Source organism: Peromyscus maniculatus, chromosome 14 (genome assembly GCF_049852395.1).
Source record: "Peromyscus maniculatus bairdii isolate BWxNUB_F1_BW_parent chromosome 14, HU_Pman_BW_mat_3.1, whole genome shotgun sequence".
Taxonomy (NCBI): domain Eukaryota; kingdom Metazoa; phylum Chordata; class Mammalia; order Rodentia; family Cricetidae; genus Peromyscus; species Peromyscus maniculatus.
The window spans coordinates 13,120,228-13,139,458 of NC_134865.1; the positions used below are offsets into that span (position 1 = coordinate 13,120,228).

Genomic DNA, 19,231 nt, shown 5'->3' on the forward strand with positions numbered 1-19,231 from the left:
ACTTTTAAAAAAAGGCCAGAGACTTCTCTTCGAGCCCCATTTCCCCTTCCACCTCACTCAGAGGCAGCCTCTGCACACCCTCCCTCTCCCAATAAACCCATTGAGTGAGATCTGTTGTATGGCATGATCTTTGCAGCATACCTTGGCCCAGATGCGGCAAGGTATTCTGCCACTAAATCTTAACACTCCTGGCTTCAACATCCTTTCTGTAGTGCTTTCTCTCTGTTCAGATGTTTCCTGGTTGTCTCTGTCCACAGCCCTATAATTTTCCTGAACTCTGACTCAGTACTGTTTCAGCTTAAAGTATTTGGTACTAACAGGCCCATGACCACACAACAGCATGCATTTTCATGAAATGCATGTTCACTTCAACTGGTATGCTCATCTGCTTGTCAAACTCTCAGCTGTAATGTCACACATGGGTTCAGCTGAGGTACTTGTCCATTTGCAGTTTTTTTCATTTACACCACATTTTGATGCTACTTTTCTGATGTCCTCTCTTTTCTCCATGGTGCATTATTCAAGTCCTAAGGAGAACATCTCACTTACTGCCCTACAACACACACTTAACTCTTCAGTTTAGGCTTCATTTATCTTGCAGTAACCGCTTAATAAATGGTATGATCTATATAAACTGTTTAATTGGATAAATTGTTAGTTATCATTATGTGGCACAATGTTATTCATTAAGTGGTGCTGTTTATCGTGCAAGAAAAGCTATGTGGCACAACAAAACTCACCGAAAGAGTTTATTGAGAGAAGGAACAGAAGGGAATGTGCTTAGGCCTATGGAAGTGGTTGTGCAAGGAGAGAGAGGAAGAAGAGTGGGGAGGAGTCTGACCTGCTTTTTATGAATTCCCCTCCACACATGCACATATGGCTTACATAGCTACGCCACACATGAGCATATATTACATGATCATGCTGTGCGCACATTATATGATCATACAGTGCATGGATTATGTAGGATGTAAAGCCCTGGGATGACTAAACATCTTGCTTGACTACTAATCATGTAGCTGGGGGAGTGGCCAGGGACTTCAATATAGTTTGGGCTTACAATTTAGAGGTAAGGTAATATAGACTAGTAGATCCTTTGTTTAAATCTTTGTGTGAGTGCATGCAGGGTATGTATGTATGTATGTATGTATGTATGTATGTATGTATGTATGACATGGGTGTGTATAAAGCATGTGTTCATTTTTATGGATGCTAGGGTATGTGTGGAGGTCAGAGGACAACTTCATACTTTCCCCCTTGTTTGAGACAGGGTCCCTTTGTCATTCACCACTGTGTAAGACAGGCCAGCTGGTCTTTGCTTCTCTGCTTCTCAGACTGCCAAAGAAGCACTGGTGTGCTGCTGCATCTGGCTTTGTGCAGGCTCTGGGAATTCAAACTCAGGGTCTTGAGCATACGCAGCAAGTACTTCATGCACTAAAGCACCTCCTCAGTGCAACAAGCACCTCTTGACTTGGACTGATTTGGTCCCCCCAAGGTCATTTTGCAGTGTCCAAAGACATTTCTAATTGTCAAAACCATAGCCGTGGAACAACCATTTAGTGGGAAAAAGGCCAGAGATGCTGCTAAACAGCAAGGACAGCTCCTGATAGCAGTTATCCATCTATTACTCAAGAGTGCTGAGTGAGATGTAGAAGAAGTGATGCTGGCTTGTACTGTACAGAAGACAGAGGGTAAGTTTTAGTCTTGATTCTACAGTGTAACCCTGAGAAAATACCCTTTTCTCTGAATATTAACAAAACAATGAGAAAAATCTTGAGTTCAAAGGATCTTGAAGGGTAAAAATTCTTAGCACAAGTCCTGGCCAAGAAAAGACATCCTTATCTGTGAAATTTTTATATGATTTCTATCTAGTTGACTTTGTAAAACATATTATGCAATACTAAGATATTTTGTAAACACTCTGTTGAAAACAATTTCTTGTTGCTACAGGTTTTTCATGAATTGGGAGAAGTAAACCAGTTTCCTCAACTTTTATTTGGCTACTGATAACATCCTTAAATAATTCTTAAAAAAAAAAAAATGGAGGCAGGCTTAGCTTGTTTTACAGAGTAAATAAAACCAAAGAAAGTATGAGAAACAACGTGTGTGCTGACTTGCTGAGGGAGAGTGTTTGCCTTTACTTTCTGGTTAATTGCATTAATTATTTTCCCAAGGTCCTTTCAAGAAAACAATAGCTTATTTTACTTATTTTTGAGGAAATTAGCTTGTACTTCAAGAGGCTTTAATTCTGAATAACATACAGAGGGAAGAACATCTATTCCGCGTGGTTAAGCTTGTGGACCAAGAGCCTTCGTGAGTCAATAAGGCAGCCTGGTGACATCATTGTTGCTCCCCCTTTGTCACAGCTGCTTTAATTTAAAGAAACAAAATTATCTCTGAGGGAATATTTTTGTGTTACAGTGTAAGACAATTAATACTTTCTACTACCCCAAACAACCAAATGGTACAGAATAACTCAACAGCATTCAACACCAGAATATACATAATACTCACAGATACACATAGCAGCAAGACACACATTACTTTCCAGCATTCCCAGAACATACACCATGATAGACAATATCCTGGGCCACAAAACAAATTTGAGAAATTCAAAAGATTTAAAGCCAGATATAGTATATTTTCTAACAAAAATGGAATGAAATCAGACATTAGTAACAGAAAGTTAATGTTACTCTAGGTTCTATTTATTATTTATTTTTTTCCTTTATTTTTATTCTTTGTGTATGTGCTTTCTGCCTGCATACATGCAGTGCCTGTGGAGGCTAGAAGAAGGCATTCATCCCCTGGAACTGGAGTTACAGGTGGTTGTGAGCCGCCATGTAGGTGCTAGGAATTGAACTGGAATTCTCTGGAAGAACAGCCACTGAACTATATTTCCAGCCCCATCACTCTAGGTTTTTACAAGTTAACAGGAAAGTCACCAAATACCTGGAAACTAAACAATATATGTCTAAATAACCTCTGAACGGAACAGAAATTTCCAAGAGAAATTAAACAACACACAGAAGTTACTGGTAACAAGAGTGCAGCACACAGAAATTCGTGGGACAAAGCTCAAACAGTGCTGAGAACAAAAGTTATTGCATTCAATGCACACATTAGGAAATGCGTAAAGTACTAACTCAGCATGCTAACCTTCCTCCTCAAGAACCTTAAACTAAAACAGTAAAACAAATGCAAAGCCACGTGGAAGGGAGTAACCAAAGCACAGAAAGCAGGCAGAAGACACCTATCACCAATGCAAGGAGATATGAAAAGATGAGAATTTACTAAGAGCAAGAACACACACCACACACAAAAGTGGCAACTTTGAAAAAGTAGGCAACTTTGAAAAAGTAGGGTATTTCTCTAAAAATATTTGGCTTTTTTCCCATTCAATTACTTCATTTGAGAACAATGAGATCTCCTATCTCTGGAAATATCAAATATTTAATGCAGTGTTTTTAATTGTAGTTATCACTTTATTTAAACTATATTCAGAATTAATTAATCCAGATTATCCATCTGAAAAGTCACATCCTTCATAAGCATCACTCTATCTCCTGCTAAGTTCAGATTTTAAGATTCCAGTTGTAAATAATAGTGTGCTGTAATATCTGTTTGTATCTAGCTTACTTCATGTACTGTAATGTCCTCTACATTCATTCATGTTGTCATCAATAAATTGAGCCATTTTACAAAACAGAACAATTTTCTATTGCACATGTGTAGCACATTTTCTTTATTTATCTGCCAACCGACAGGCAGTTATTTCCATTTTTTTTCTATTTTATTTTTATTTTCGTTACCTCCATGTTGTTTTCTACAGTGGCTATAAATTACAATCCCACCCACTAACAGGTTCTGAGAGCTGGCTCTTCTGCACATCCTTACCAGTGGTTGAGATCTTCACTCTTTCTGGAAATAATAGCCATTCAAGACATCACTTACCAACACAGTGTAGTCATTTATAGACTAACTTTAGCAACACCAGATCATACATTCTTCGCAAGCTTAGGTGAAACATTTGCCAAGGTATATTATAGTATGAGCCATAAAACATATCTTAGCAAAATTAAAAGAACAGAGGTCATAAGATATGCTCCTAAGCCATTATGAGATTAAATTTAAAATTAATATACAAACAGGGCTGGAAAATATTTGGAAATTAAGACAACAAAACTCTAAATGCATATGGGCCAAAGGAGGGAAAAATGGAACAAAGTAAAAAATGAAAACACAATTTACCAAATTTCATGGGACACAGAAAAGTAGTGATGTGTATGCAAAAGTTTAAAAGAAAGGATGCTGATGAGCTAAATGAAGCCCAGTTAGGCTAGTGTGAAGACACTGTTGAACTGAGGGTAGAGATAAGCTATGTAAGGAATCTGGTCATGACATGCTTACTGAAAGATTTTGAAGGGAGGCTACTGAGATTTGCTTTAAGATTCTGCTTTGGTTATGGGGTCTTCTATAGGGCTAACCACGTTCCCACTACTTATTGGATAACATGTCTCTCTAACAGGTAAGCTTTAGCTTGTTCTTCTGAATGGAACAACTTTGGAATCTCAGGTGAATGAGATAGGAACATGCTAGAGTCCAAATCTACAACATAGAATAAAATTCAGGAACTCATTTTTAGTTATTGGCACCAGAATACCTATGAGCATTTTTGTTGTTACACATCGGGATTCAGATTTACTAACTTCTCCAGATACTACAGTTTGGCCTAAGAGAGGATTTCTTTAGGATCCAGTTAGGATGTCTCATTTAGCTCTATGGTTGCTGCCTTCATATCCATTTCATTTCAAGGGGCTGCAATCTGCTCTGTGCCCAATGTGTTACTGAATTTGCTAAACATTAAGACACTTTCCAAGCCTTATCTCTTTTACCTATCTGAAGTCAATTCTTCCTGGAAATGCATTCTTTCCCCACTTTGCAATTCAATTCATGCTGGTTTCTGTTTACTTTCCCAGCTTCCCAGGCTCCTTGAGATGCTTCTCCTCCGCTTAGCCTTTGACTGTTGGCGCCTTCTCTTCTTCCCCATCTCTCTCCTTTCAGCTCATTCTCACTCTTCCAGTTAGTCATCTATAACATGGCAAATTCCTCTCTGGTAAAAATGGCTGCATTGAGCACCAGATCTGCACAAATACCTTGAAGACATTGCCAACTGACTATTCTGTAAATCACTACCACATGATGTCTGGATGTGAACTCATGACCTCATTGCATACCCTTCTCAGAAGAGCTTTTTCTTCTTGTCATTTTCTACAGCACAGCCATATTTCTGTCCTTCAAACTCCAAACCAATGTGTCATCTTTAATATGTATCTCTCAAGTTACAATCTAATCAGTTATGCTGACTTACACTTAAATCCTCCCTTCACCTTTCAATTGTTTTCCCTTTTTATCACTGCTACCTTTACATAGAATGTCTGTATAATTTTTGTAAGTGGATTACCACAATGGTTTTTTATTCCTTTCCTTGAGTGAGTTTTCTAAAGCCAAGAGAGTAGTGTATACCTCCTGGATTACTCCTCAGCTCAGTTCTCATCATGCAACTATTTATCCATAAAACTTCAGTCAGGATGAGTATCTTTCAATTTCCTTAGAACCCTGAGCCCATTCTGCTTACACATGTCCCTCATCTCACCTTGTATATGAGTTTCCTCAAGAAATATAACTTAAGGGCTAGAGAGATGGCTCAGCGGTTAAAAGTGCTTACTGTGTCATGAGGGACCCCATGTTTAGATCCTAGCACCCACATCAAGGGGCCGGCTAGGTGACTTTCTTATGTGATTTCAAACTGAATAGATAGTATGTATCAGGGGGAAAAAATCTCCAAAAACAAATGCCCCCCTCTATTTTAACCACTAGATTTTAATCTACTACTCAAAAGTGTTTTTAGTCAATATCTATGGAATAAGTGAACTAATTCCTGATTCTCACCCCAGATCACACAGTTCTTAATTTTTGTGTCTTAATGGTTGATGAGAATCTTTGTGAAGTGTCTAAACCCTTCATATTTATTTTACACTCAGTAAGCAATGTGGATTACAGGTTGGTTGCTCTGTGAGCACTAAGAGAAACCCAGGGCCTAAGATTTCAAAAACTTAAATGAAGTCAAGAAAATGACACATTGAAAACCTTTTATGAGTTAGATTACCCTGGAAGACTGAGTGGGCCATTGATACAGCGTCATTGCTGGACTTCAGCAGTTTTCCGCAGTGCGGGGAACAAACAAGCACTTCCGAAGCCTGCCTGTGGCTCGGTGTATATTTGCTCGTTGTGAAATAATTTTTGAAGGGGTTAGTCACTGGATATTTATTGAGCAGCTACACACACAGAAGCATAAAGAATAATAGCAACTAAAACAGATAAAAATCTAACCTCAATCTCTTAGGTTTGTTTTTATTTTTGGGGTGCTAGGAACTGAACGCAGAGCCTCCATAATGGGAAGTACGAACTCCATCATTGAGGTACCCCCACATTCCTTATCTTACAGAAGTTTCACTCACCATTTTACCTGGTACTTGGAAGAATGCTTACTAAATACCTGAAAATCAGTTAAACCCTCTTTCCTAAGGGCTGTATTCCATCTGACTCATTCTGTATTTTCTGGTGTGTGGATGGCAGTCTGTGGGAGATGAGGCATGCATGGCAGACCCCACAGAGGAGGAAGAAAGGGGGCTGAGACGTGATTTTCCTGGGGGAGGGGAACCTCAATTTTTCTCCCATTTTCCTTTATTTCTCTGATTTTATAATATTTTCACAGTAGCTTATATAATCTGCAAAATATTAGCTAGTGAGACTGAAAGCTGGTCTCTTCCAACTGATCAGAGAATGAAAGAAACAATCTTTTATGTTTTTTTTTTTTTTTTTTTTTTTAATATAAATTTACCTGTGGTGATTACAAAGAAACGGCTAGTTGTCATACCCGGACGGTCTCTGATTTTAGCAAATGGCACACGAGAGGTCTATGCCCCTTACTGAAAAGAAAATTAACTTCTTTTCCATTGTATTTTCAATGTATTCTTCTGTATAACTCTGGAAACTGAGACCTGACAAGGTGAGCCTGAGCTTCTTGCAGACTGACTTATCTCCATGTTTTAAGGGATTATAAAGATAAAACTGAGGCTATTGTTTCTTTTAGAGCTGAGGCACCAGGCAAAGCAATTCACTGAGGTTTCTTCAAAGGGAAACACTTGCATATCACCAGTCTGATAACACTAAAACACGACTCACAACACGCTTGTAAGTATCCGAATTCTTTAAAAAAAAATTCAGCTAATCATCGGGATGAATGCCATTTACTTTTGTTTGGCTCTCCAGGGAATACTGTTTACTTTGCTTTAAAATTTATGTGAGTCATTTGGTTATATGCCTTTTTTAATTAGCTTGAAGGAAGCAATCACTGGAGAGAAAGCGGAAATCAATTCTGATCCGATATTGATAGCTACTGTGCTGTAAACTGTGTGTCCTTTCTAATTAAATGTAAACATGTTCGGTTCTAAAGTCCAGCGGCGGTGACAACAGTCACTAGGAAGGATTGCTCAAGCGCTGCTCAACTGATTGGCCTGCCCTTTCTTCCCTCCAGAGCCTTGTTTGTGCAATCACTGGTGGGGTGAATGCTCCTTCTAACTGACTTTTTTTTTTTAGGTCGTCTTCAGAGAAAAGGCTTGACAAGAATGTAGAGCACCCTGTGATACTTAAAGTTACTTATTAACTCTGTCCTTCTGATAGCTAATCAATGGCATTGCGGAGAGTCAAATTCGGTGCACTAAACCGCCCCCTTGCCTAAAGCCAAGTCTTGGTAAATATTTAATGGCTGTAAAGGTGTTTTGCTAGTTATCAAACTGATATGTTAAAGGACCCTTAAAAGCAACTTTATCTTTCCTTCCCTTCCATAAATAATTTGTTCAGCAATATAGTGTGTAGGTGTAAAAGCATTTGGATGACTGCATTTTTAGTATCTCGTTCAGAAAAAGACCCCATGAGAATTAATATAAAGGGATGTTCATTTAAATTATATACAACCCTATCGCACAAACAGAAGAGGAGGGAAAAAAGCACCCAACTTCTCTTCTGGTAGCATGCCAACTCAAAAGGGGAAAACAGTCGGCCCTTCCCTTACTGAGCACTACAGCAGCCTGTTGAAAACCTGCTGCCCAGCTGCTCTCATAAGGCAGTGGCACACCATTGCTGTTGCTATAGAACTGAAACACACTCTGTAAAGCTGGGAGACACCAGGTTTTATCATTTTTTAATTCAATATGGCAAAGGTTCAGTTTTACATCTTTATATTTTCAAATGCCCTCCAAATTTTGTGCGCCCTTATTTTAATGATTCTGGTTGGTTAGGCAGAAAAAAAAAAAACCCCGCCAAATATTTCATTTTTTAAATAAGAAGAAATTTTGTCAATTTAAATATTTTTAGACTACTTGGCAATTGACTAGATATTTTTTTAGAAATGTGGCTGATTTCTTTAAACTTATACTCATTTCAGACACAGATTTAAAGGATGTTTAATACAACTACCAAATACTGACCTGAATTTTAATAGTCTAACTATAGAAAGTCCAAGAATTATCTTCCTAAGTATTAAATAAGAACTAGTAACTCAAAGCATTATATTGAATTAATGACATTTCAAAATATACCCACATCAAAGGGTTAAGAATGGGGCTGGAGATATGGCTCAGCACTTGCTGTTCTTGCAAAGGACATGAGTTCGATTCCCAGCACCCACATGGTGTTCACAATCATCTATAACTCCAGTTACAGAGGATCTGATACCCCTTTTCTGGCCTCCACCAGCACCAGGCACACTTGTGGTGCACAGACATACAAGCAGGCCAAACAGCCATACATATAAAATAAATAAATAAAAAAATTCAAAAGGGTTACCACTGAAAAGAAAAAAATGTATTAGAATAAACAGGCTACATTTTAGAATGAAAAAAAAATGGTACAAATGTGCTGGATTTGAGGTGGCAACATGAGACTTAACAATTCTGACTGACCTGTTTACTTCCTCTCAGGTGGATGAGAGGAGGGTATCTATCTGTATATGGACAGTGTATGGAAGAGAAATGACTTCATCATCGGTGATGCATAGAGTGAGTTTGAGAGATGTCATCAAAAGTTCATGTGCTGTGAATTCTCCCTAAGACTCCACCAAAGGATTATTTAATAGTATTGTATACGTCAATAAAATGAAGAATTATGCACCAGTCTTAAAATGAATTTCATTTTTTGTACATTGCTGACCTGAAAATATCAAAGTTTGGAAAAAAGGGAATATGGGTATAAATACTTCACATCTCCTATTTCTGGTTTGTGTCTCTTAAAGACACATCTACAGTGATTTTTATCTGTGAATGCTATAAAATATAAATGTGTTTTTTAATTCTCAAATGTACAGTGATGAAGTCCCAATAAGAACTAAAGGCAGGCCAGCAGGTACATGCCTAGGGCTTCAATATAAAATAGCCACGAAAGCCAGCTGGAATAAGTTCAAAATATGATCAGGTTGCACAGGCAACCAATTAACCATGTAAATGGAAAAATATGAACTGAGTATCCTGCCAGTGAAAGAGATGAACACCTTAACAGGAAATTAAGAGTGTTTTTTTCCAGGCTATGAGTCACAGTTGTACATATGTGCAAAGACAAAGAAAAACTGTATTAAGGATACTTTATCAGCAAGATGAGTTCTGAAACTGGAAAATATGGCACGGTGTTAGAGGTGATTTGGCTCTAAGCCCTCTTTAGTATGTTTCCTCTCAGGAACTGGCTTCAGACATTGCATAAAACAGGCACAGAAATCTATAGGTGCACACAGGAGGCGCACCTAACCCAGACTGAGTGGGAGATTCCAGAGGACTTCAGTGAAGACATGATGTCTTGGCTGAGGGTGGAAAAGTAAGAATTCATCAAATAAGGAAAAATGAGGTATTCAAACTAGAGCAGGGCATGCATATTGTCATGGAGGTGTGAGAAATCTATTGCTAACAACTTTTAACTTTCACGGCCTTCCAAATTTGGTTATTTCTAAGGCACTTTAAATCAGTGGTTCTCAACCTATGGGTCTCAACCACTTGGGGGGCTGCATATCAAATATTTACATTACAATTTACAGCAGTAGCAAATTACAGTTATGAAGTAGCAACAACATAATTGTATGGTTAGAGGTCACCACAACATGAGGGATTGTATTAAAGGGTCCCAGCATTAGGAAGGTTGAAAACCACTGCACTAGATACTTACAAGTAGGTGAGGGAAGATTTCTTAGAAACAGAAGTGCCCTCATATCTCTAATACAAAGAAAAATCTCATCTCAGAGTTGCTGGGAAGTCTCTGGTTGAGGACATGGCATTCTCACTGACTCAGGGAGTATCTGCAGCATACTTTCTAAACTAGTTAGTGCTAGATACTGAGCTAGGTGCTTCAGTTAAGGACAGCATGAAATAGATGAATGTGGATACTCTTGTAGAACTTAAGAATAAGGCTTACCCAGCTTTAGGAATGACCCAGCTGGCAGATGTAGGTCCAGAACAAGAGGCCCTGTCTGCCCACCAGTGTTCTGACAAGGTTCCAAGACACAAATTCTTTGAGTTTAAAAACTAATGTATTATTTCATATTTTATACTTTTTTTTAAAAGATTTATTAGTTTATTATGTATACAGTATTCTGCCGCATGTGTCCCTGCAGGCCAGAAGAGGGCACCAGATCTCATTATAAGTGGTTGTGAGCCACCATGTGGTTGCTGGGAATTGAACTCAGGACCTCTGGAAGAGCAGTCAGTGCTCTTAACCACTGAGCCATCTCTCCAGCCCCAAATTTTATACTTTTATGGTGAGTCTTCTTCTTTAAAAATTATTCATTGTCCGGAATAAACAGCATATCAATAAAATAAGTTCTTTAATTTATAAATATATTTAAAAAGTATTAGTTGTAATTTTCAAAAAGTACTAAAATTTCTGGAAGATTATCTGCCTAAAAAAAAAACTTTAAGTAACATTGTTTTCCAAAAGATTTTTATAGTCCTCTGAGATAAAATGTTAGGATGAGCCCAATTTTTTTTGGTATTAAGAAAAGGCATGAGCTAGGCGGTGGTGGCACATGCCTTTAATCCCAGAGGCAGAGGCAGGCGGATCTCTGTGAGTTTGAGGCCAGCCTGGGCTACAGAGTGAGTTCCAGGAAAGGCACAAAGCTACACAGAGAAACCCTGTCTCAGAAAACCAAACCAACCAAACAAACAAACCCCCTCCAAAAAAAAAAAAAAAAAAAAAAAAAAAAAAGGCATGAAACCACAACATGAGATTTTTGTTGTCCTTTAATATCTCTACCTGTTTTGGTAATTATTTGCTATAAGAAATTATATTCAGGAGTGAAAAACACAACTACTATATATCTCTTCAAAACAACAAACCAATCTAAAAGACAAATTTAATTTAAATGTAACAGGGAATTTAATGCAATTTGGGGCAGATTGTTTTACATTATAATATCTTACTGTAGCAAAAAAATTAGGTCATTTCAATAAGCAACACTTAATTTTCTTTATGTGAAAAATCCTGTTATAATATGCTTGTTTTCTTTTGCAGAGGTCCAACCATCGTTTTGTATTGAGCTTAGCCACAATTTAGTATGAAAATGGTCCAAGACTAAATTTCTTTTTCATCTGGAGAAATTATGGGCAGATATAATCCAGTAACACTTATTTAGGTTGGGAAATGTGTATATAATCTTGCTTACTATTAAAGAAAATGTCTGTTATTTGAAAGATAGATTGAATATGGAAATAATATAATAGGAATTGAGTTTGGTTGTGTAAAGAGCTAAACTGGTAAACATCTTACTTATTTTATTTACTTTGTTTGTCCTTTTAAAAAGTATGAATTCAGAAATAAACTACAAATACTAACATAGAAGATATGGAGTTTCTTCTACACGTTCTTTATGAGGCAAAAACTCTTTAAAATGTCATCAGCTTTCTTAGTTTCATAGTTTATTAAAATACATTGAGTAACAGAATATGGGATAAATTTATTCTTCTGAAAAATACAGAGAAATAAAATAAATTCAGTTTTGTAAATACAAATATACAATTTTGAGGTATTAAGAAATTACTGACATCATAATGAAACCGAATTTTATTGAAGTCATGGAATTTTCATGAAGTATCACCAACTTTCCAGAAATTCGTGAATTATAATGTTTTGTTGAACCATCATAGTCAAGGGATGATCATATGGCCGCACAGGCTGAAGGAAAAGATTCCTGCCTGAAGAAACTTAGAAGACACTTATATTATCAATGAAATGAAGGAAGACCAGGAAATATTACTAAGAGGGGAAAAGGAATATGAAGTTTTGTAGTCAAAATCTTTGTTCTTCCATTTAATATCTATGTGGTTTGGGGCAGATTATTTGACTGAAATTTCGATTGTTCAATAGTTGTTTATTTCACATAGTTATGTGGAGAAAATTACATTAGGAATATGAAACAAACCTGCCAAAATAGAGTGCTACATGAATGTCAGCAAACACTACCATTACTCTTACTGTGGTGGACTACCTAAAAGGACTATAGAGAGGACTGAAGAGCCACTCCAAGGCTAAAAGGAAGGTTGACCTTAGAGAAGATCAAACTTGGGGAGTATACTGAAGCCTGAAGGAAGGGATCTGGAATCACAGCCATAGTCCAGGTGAGGGGCGTGTGGGTCATGAGCAGAGCCAGCAACAAGCACAAGGATCTGCTTCATGGCAAGCAGACATTGATTTGGGGGCAGCTGGATGACATATTGTGAAAATATCCTATATTGTTTACTCTAAGTCACGGCTAACTAGACTCACATTGCAGATTCTGATAAACGGCAGTTTGCAAACCTCAGGAGCGTAAGGATAGTATCCCTCTGAAACAAGATTTCTCATATCACAAACTTTAAAAAAGTCTAGGAATCTGGCCATATAAAAGATCCAGGAAAAAAATGGAGTTATTATTAAATAGTGTGAACAATTAGATAACATTAAATAACCAAGACATTTTCAATAACTTAAAGATAGTTTGCACATGTAAAGAATATTGCTTTAATTCTAATTCATTTTGCACCACTAACAAACCATGCCACTTTGTCTAACATTGTTTTACTTTTCTAGGTATGATTCTAAACCTGTAAGTAGTAAAAGGTAACAGTAAATGTCATTTTAATGCCTTTTTTGATACTTATATCCATTATATGCAATGTGTACAATAATCTTCATAAGTATTTATTAAGAGAGATGAACAATTGGGGGATCTAGAGAAAGCCACCAACTGCTTTTTTTTTAATCTTTTAAACCATTTAAATTAAAACAATTCAGGCTACTAATTGCCTAACAAGAGGCAAGTGTTTATTACTTTTATACATAAGAGACAAAGAACATAGACAACAACACAAGACAATCAAATGTCTAAGGATGCTTTTGGAATGTGTTAAACACAGAGTTTTAATACTGTATGCACAATTTCATAATAAAGATCATCAGATGGCAATTTTCTTTCATTGGTTAATAGAATGTACATGCTAACACTTATTTCCAACCCATTACAGCTGCTTCTTAATACCACTGCCTGTTTTCTGAGAGGCAAGCCTATAGAAGGCCATTTAGCCTAAAACCTAAGGACTAAGGCTTACGGAAGAAAGAATGAACATCCTGCTACTTGACATTAATCACATTAACTGAGAGCACCTAGCAGACGGCTCTGGCATTACTCCTAACTGGAAGACACTGAAACTAAAGCATAGGGCTTTAAAGTTAATGGAATTGCACAACTGAAACACTCTATGTCAACTTGATAATATGCCCCTAAGTTATTGTTCATGAATAGTGCCATTTCTGTTTAGTCAAGAGTTAAAGCATGGACAGTAATTCCCTATTTTCACAATATTCTTTCTGACAATGAAGATAACAACTATGAGAACAGTTTTTAGCTGGTTAAACCTGATATACTGGTTTTGTTAATAAAAAAAATCATGACAATTAATGAAGTAGATCTATTAAAGACAGTCCTCCAAAGCGGTACAGCTGCCACACCTACAAATGAACTCTTCATGACCTATATTATTCAGAAAGAACTGTAGTAACTTGCACTAAAATCTGTTACTCACAAAAGCTTCAAGTCAAAGCATTACTCAGAAGCTGGCAAGACACTTCAAGTCGAGAATACTTGATATGGCCACCTTTCATGAAGCTTTCACTTGCTCCTCATGTTGATTTCAGCAACACATGCTTTTCTACCAAATTAAAGTTTACTAAATGCAAATCTAAAACCATATTTTAGATAATTATAACTTGGCTTAGTTCCAGATTTCATATTTTGGTATTCAGTTGCAATGAAAAGAGAGATTGCTGAGTGGTCATACCTCTTTTTCTTCATGTCAAGTTCTTTCATTTGTTTGTTTGCTTGTTTTTTTTTGAGACAGAGTTTCTCTGTGTAGCCCTGGCTGTCCTGAAACTTGCTTTGTAAACCAGGTTGTCATAGTACTCACAGACATCCATCTGCCTCTGAGTGTTGGGATTAAAGGCACACACCACCATGCCTGGCTTAATCTCATGTTTTTAACAGTGAAACAGTAAGCAAAGAGAAAAGACAGAAGAACCTCAGGGTTCTGTACAACTTGCTTGAGATGTTTTGACAAATACAAATCAGTGGGACATTTATTTTATACAGTCTCTTCCTGGAAAACAATCCTGTGTCATAGAAAAGTCATGCTTTGCTTTTAAAGTTCTCTGGGTATCAATAATTACATTTCTATCATATTTATTTTGTTTTATTTAACTCTATGACTTCCCTGAACTATAGTCAAATTAGTTTTTGTGAATATGAATCAGAATCTATACAGTTAAGTTTATTGTTTAAGAATGACAGAACAACCCCCAAAGGAGGTTAATTTACTGCTCATAAGGGAGTGGAATGCTGCAGAATATTCCTTTACATTGTGTGAAGATGTGTCACTGTGCCTGGTTTAATAAAGACCTGAATGGCTAATAGCTAGGCAGGAAGAGGTTAGGTGGGACTTCCAGAGACAGAGCTGACTCTGGAAAGAAAGGCAGAGCCACCAGCCAGAGATGGAGAGGTGGCAGAAGGTGCAAGATGGAAGAGAGGTAACACCACGTTGCAAAACACAGATTAAAAAATATGGGTTAATTTAGGTTATAAGAGCTAGTTGAGACAAACCTAAGCTAAAGGCCAAGCTTTCATAATTAATAAGAAGTCTCTGTGTCATTATTTGGGAGCTGGCTGTCAGGACAGAGAAAGATTCATTAAATATGGCACCCAATATGGGCCTCAGATAGCTAAACACAAGGACTGAGAAAGCTAAGAAAAGTTCTGCACAAGGAGCCAGATGTGGATTCTTAGTCCTGCAGTCTCTCAGGTGGGCCAATGCTCAGCAGTGTACAGAGACATGGCTCCCAACCATTGCCCGTGGGCTGGAACCAACTTGTGTTAACGCAGATATATATGTTATCTTTAAAAGTTAATGTGTTTTCAGAAAAGAGGACCAGACACCAACAAAGACAAGTATCCCAGGTGATCCAGCCTCTCAGAATGCCTCTGTTGCTGTTTCCTCAAATTTTTGCATTCAGAACAACTGCAAAGCTACTAGCTGAGATGATCCAGCCTTACAAACTACTCCAGCTAAGACTTCAGATAAGCTCTACACTTTCCCATCACACAGAGACTAAACAAAAAATAATACAGCTAGCTCTCCTATGGCTTGACTATCATCCTAAATTTCTCAGAGTCTTCTAAAGATTCTATCACCCCTAGAAAACATGTAACAGCCTAGAGAAAATGATGCCTACATTCACAAGACATGGGATGGATGGTTTTGGTCATCCAATGGATTATGGATGTTTATCATTATTTAGGGGGTATGGTTACAAGCTGTTGTTGGCTATGGTCAGGAAAAAGGCTGAACAAAGGAGAATAGATTCAGGGATCTCTTTCTGAAGGGAAAAGGGGGGTACAGTATAGAAATGATGGGATAGAAGGATAGATTATTGAGTCTACATTTGAACAACCACCAGTCTTAAATATTTTACATTGGAATGGATTTTTATATATTTACACAAATTTAAGGCTATTTTTCTAATACTGCATATATGTGTTTCTACTATTGTTTAAACTATTGTACATATGCAGCTCACTTAAAAATGTAATGTAAAGTTTTAGTCCTTGAAAACTATTTAGGATAATAAAAAAAAAGACAGGTTAGTAGTTAGTCATCTATAACAATCAAACTTATAGTCACGTTAGGTATGTTTCAAGGTCAAACAGATAGATTTTAAATAGATGGTCTTTGAACACTTCTAAGACCTAAAGAATATGGCATTTAAAATGTCTTAATAACATCCAAGGATTTTCATGACAGTAAGGCATATCTGATCCCGCCAGCACCAACTTACTTTAAAAGAGGATGACAGGCATCAAAAACTCCATAGGGAGTTTGCTTTCATTTGTGGCAAAGTTAGCCACTGGGAAAAGAAACTGCCTTTGCCTCAACTGCTGGCAGTATGCTGTCCAAATTGGATAAGCAGGGCATTAAAGATGACAACTGTCAAACTTTGCCAAGACAAGGTATGATAGATAGTCCTTCAAAATTTCTGCTTCACAGAAAAGTCTGTCAGATATTCTAGGCCCATAGGCAGAAGAAGGATGCCCCAATGTTGCAGGAGAACCTTGGTGTGACTACACAGCCAGATTTCTGTCATTTCTTCATTTTGGAAGTTGATTCTTGTTTAATCAGGTAATATTATATCCTTCTTGCATCTTTGATGGGGTTGAAGACTACATAGTTATAGTTTTACAGTTTTCCTTGTGACCAAATTCAGAAAGGAAACTTACATAAGAGATGTAAAGTTTATAAGGTTAAAAAACACAAAAGCTTAAGTTGTTTATCTAAGAAGATGTTTTAAGGTCTAAAAAGGTATTTTTTAGGATGGTAATATAAGTTATGATAGAAAGTGGCTTAGGTATAAAATTTTGAACTCACTAAGACAGGATAGATGATATGGCACTTTCTCCGAATTTGCTAAATACAAATCAACTGGACATTGTGACTGTAATTCTTACCTGATAATTACCCTTATTGTTTATAGTTAGAGTTAAAACCTTTCCCTTTTATTTAGACATAAAAGAGGGAAATTTTACTGAATATTCCTTTACACTATGTGAAGATATGGCACTGTGACTGGTTTAATAAAGAGCTGAATGGCCAATACCTAAGCAGGAAAAGGTTAGGCAGGACTTCTGGGGACAGAGAGGACTCTGGGGAAAAGGAAGGAGGAGCTGCCAGCCAGAAACAGAGGGGAGACAGGAGGTTCAAGATGGAAGAGTGGTATATGCCATGTGACAGAACATAGATTTAAAAATATGGGTTAATTTACGTTATCAGAGCTAATTGAGACACGCCTAAGCTAAAGGCCAAGCTTTCATAATTAATAAGAAGTCTCTGTGTCATTATTTGGGAGATAACTGGTGGGATAGAAAAAGACTTGTTATAGTGGAAGATTTTGAATAGTTTCTTTTAAATCAAAAATACTTTGCTATATTTGAAACCATTATTCATTTTAAAATAAAGCTATTTGCAAATACTCTGATATACACAAAAAGCAGAAATATTCATCTAGGGCACTTATACGAGCATCTAATAGCTGCTTCCCTTCTCATCTATAGCTTTTAGTTTAACACATATACCACTGTGAAAGACAATGTAAAGAAGTGATGCAGGGGCGGCAATAGGTAAATGAGGAGAAGTAGCTGTTTCCAGGGGTTAGATAAGTACATAGTACATGGCATGTTTATTTATTTATTTATTTTTAGAAATTCTTTAAAAAAAAATCTCCGTGTATTTTTTTTTAAAGATTTATTTATTATGTGTACAGTGTTCTGCCTGCATGTATGCCTTGCAGGCCAGAAGAGGGCACCAGACCTCATTACAGATGGTTGTGAGCCACCATGTTGTTGCTGGGAATTGAACTCAGGACCTTTAGAAGAGCAGCCAGTGCTCTTAACTGCTGAGCCATCTCTCCAGCCCCCAAAAGGCAGGTTTATTAAGTCACTAAGATTTAAGTTTATTAAGATTACCCTTGGGAAGAGCTGCTAAGAACTCTATAGAAAATATTCTGATGAGTAAATATTCTGTAAATTTCAAAAATTAGAATAATTTGAGTTAAAGAAACACATTGTATTTCTATATTTGTTACTTAATTAGCTTGTGGATAGTTCTATTAAGTAGCGTAGTGGATTCTTAGGTAATATAAAGTTTGACAGGGTAAAAAGCTTCTGAAGTTCAGACACTGTCATACATTTATACTAAATCGGATGTTATAAAATGCATTCAAGTTACTTAGGGTAGAAAATGTATATATTAAGTATAAGAGAAGTTGAGTTATGCATAATAGAAAAATTAATAGACCTATAAAGATAGGGGAGATATTATGTTAATTATATAAAATCAGATGCTATAAAAAAGAGCTACAAAATAAAGAGCAATTTTAGAGCATAAAAATAATAATTACTAAGTTAAAAGTTAGAGTACTTGATTATACAACTATTCATGCTGCACATATTATTTCAAATATAATGATAAACATTGAAATAAAATTGAAGACATTTTTAAGAGCACACACCAGAACTTAAAGGATTTTAACATATTAAGAAAAGATATTAATCTGTCTATGAGTTACAACTTTTGGCAATTAGGAAACCAGAAAGAAACATCAAGGGTAAAAGGAGGGAGGGGGGCTTACAAATAATCTTAAGGAATATTGTTCAGGGATGAAAGGAGAGAATCTTCAAGTTGAAATAATCTTTAAGAACAGATCACAATAAATGAAAGAAGTATATTCCCAGACATCTTAAGAGATTTCAGAACACCAAGGTGAAATAAATTTAATATCTTCCATGAGAAAAAGTCTACAAAGATAAATTGATTTGAATCATTGTAGAATCAGTTCAGTGTAGAATCAGCAGGAAAAGAAGAAGAGTAATATCTTAAAAGTTGTGAAAGGATGTAATATTCAAATTAGAGTTATATATTCAGAAGCTCTGGAAGTTACTTAAGGAAGAAAGGAAGAATGAAGACACAGAATCCTAGAAATGGCGACATCAACCCAGACGAGAGGAAGGAGATATCAAGGATGACAAATGTACAAGCCCACAGAGCAGGCCAGA

The 19,231-nt window shown here is 36.7% G+C and overlaps 1 protein-coding gene and 1 long non-coding RNA gene across 13 annotated transcripts in view; one reads left to right on the forward strand and one right to left on the reverse strand.

Moving 5' to 3' along the window:
• Mipol1 (mirror-image polydactyly 1) overlaps positions 1 to 19,231 on the reverse strand; it is a 299,368-nt gene that overhangs the window by 60,674 nt on the left and 219,463 nt on the right. The gene's annotated exons all lie outside the window — the stretch shown is intronic.
• LOC143268408 (uncharacterized) lies at positions 6,247 to 7,812 on the forward strand. The gene is made up of 3 exons (XR_013044264.1): positions 6,247 to 6,482; positions 7,157 to 7,257; positions 7,663 to 7,812. It is a non-coding gene; the product is annotated as an uncharacterized LOC143268408 (long non-coding RNA).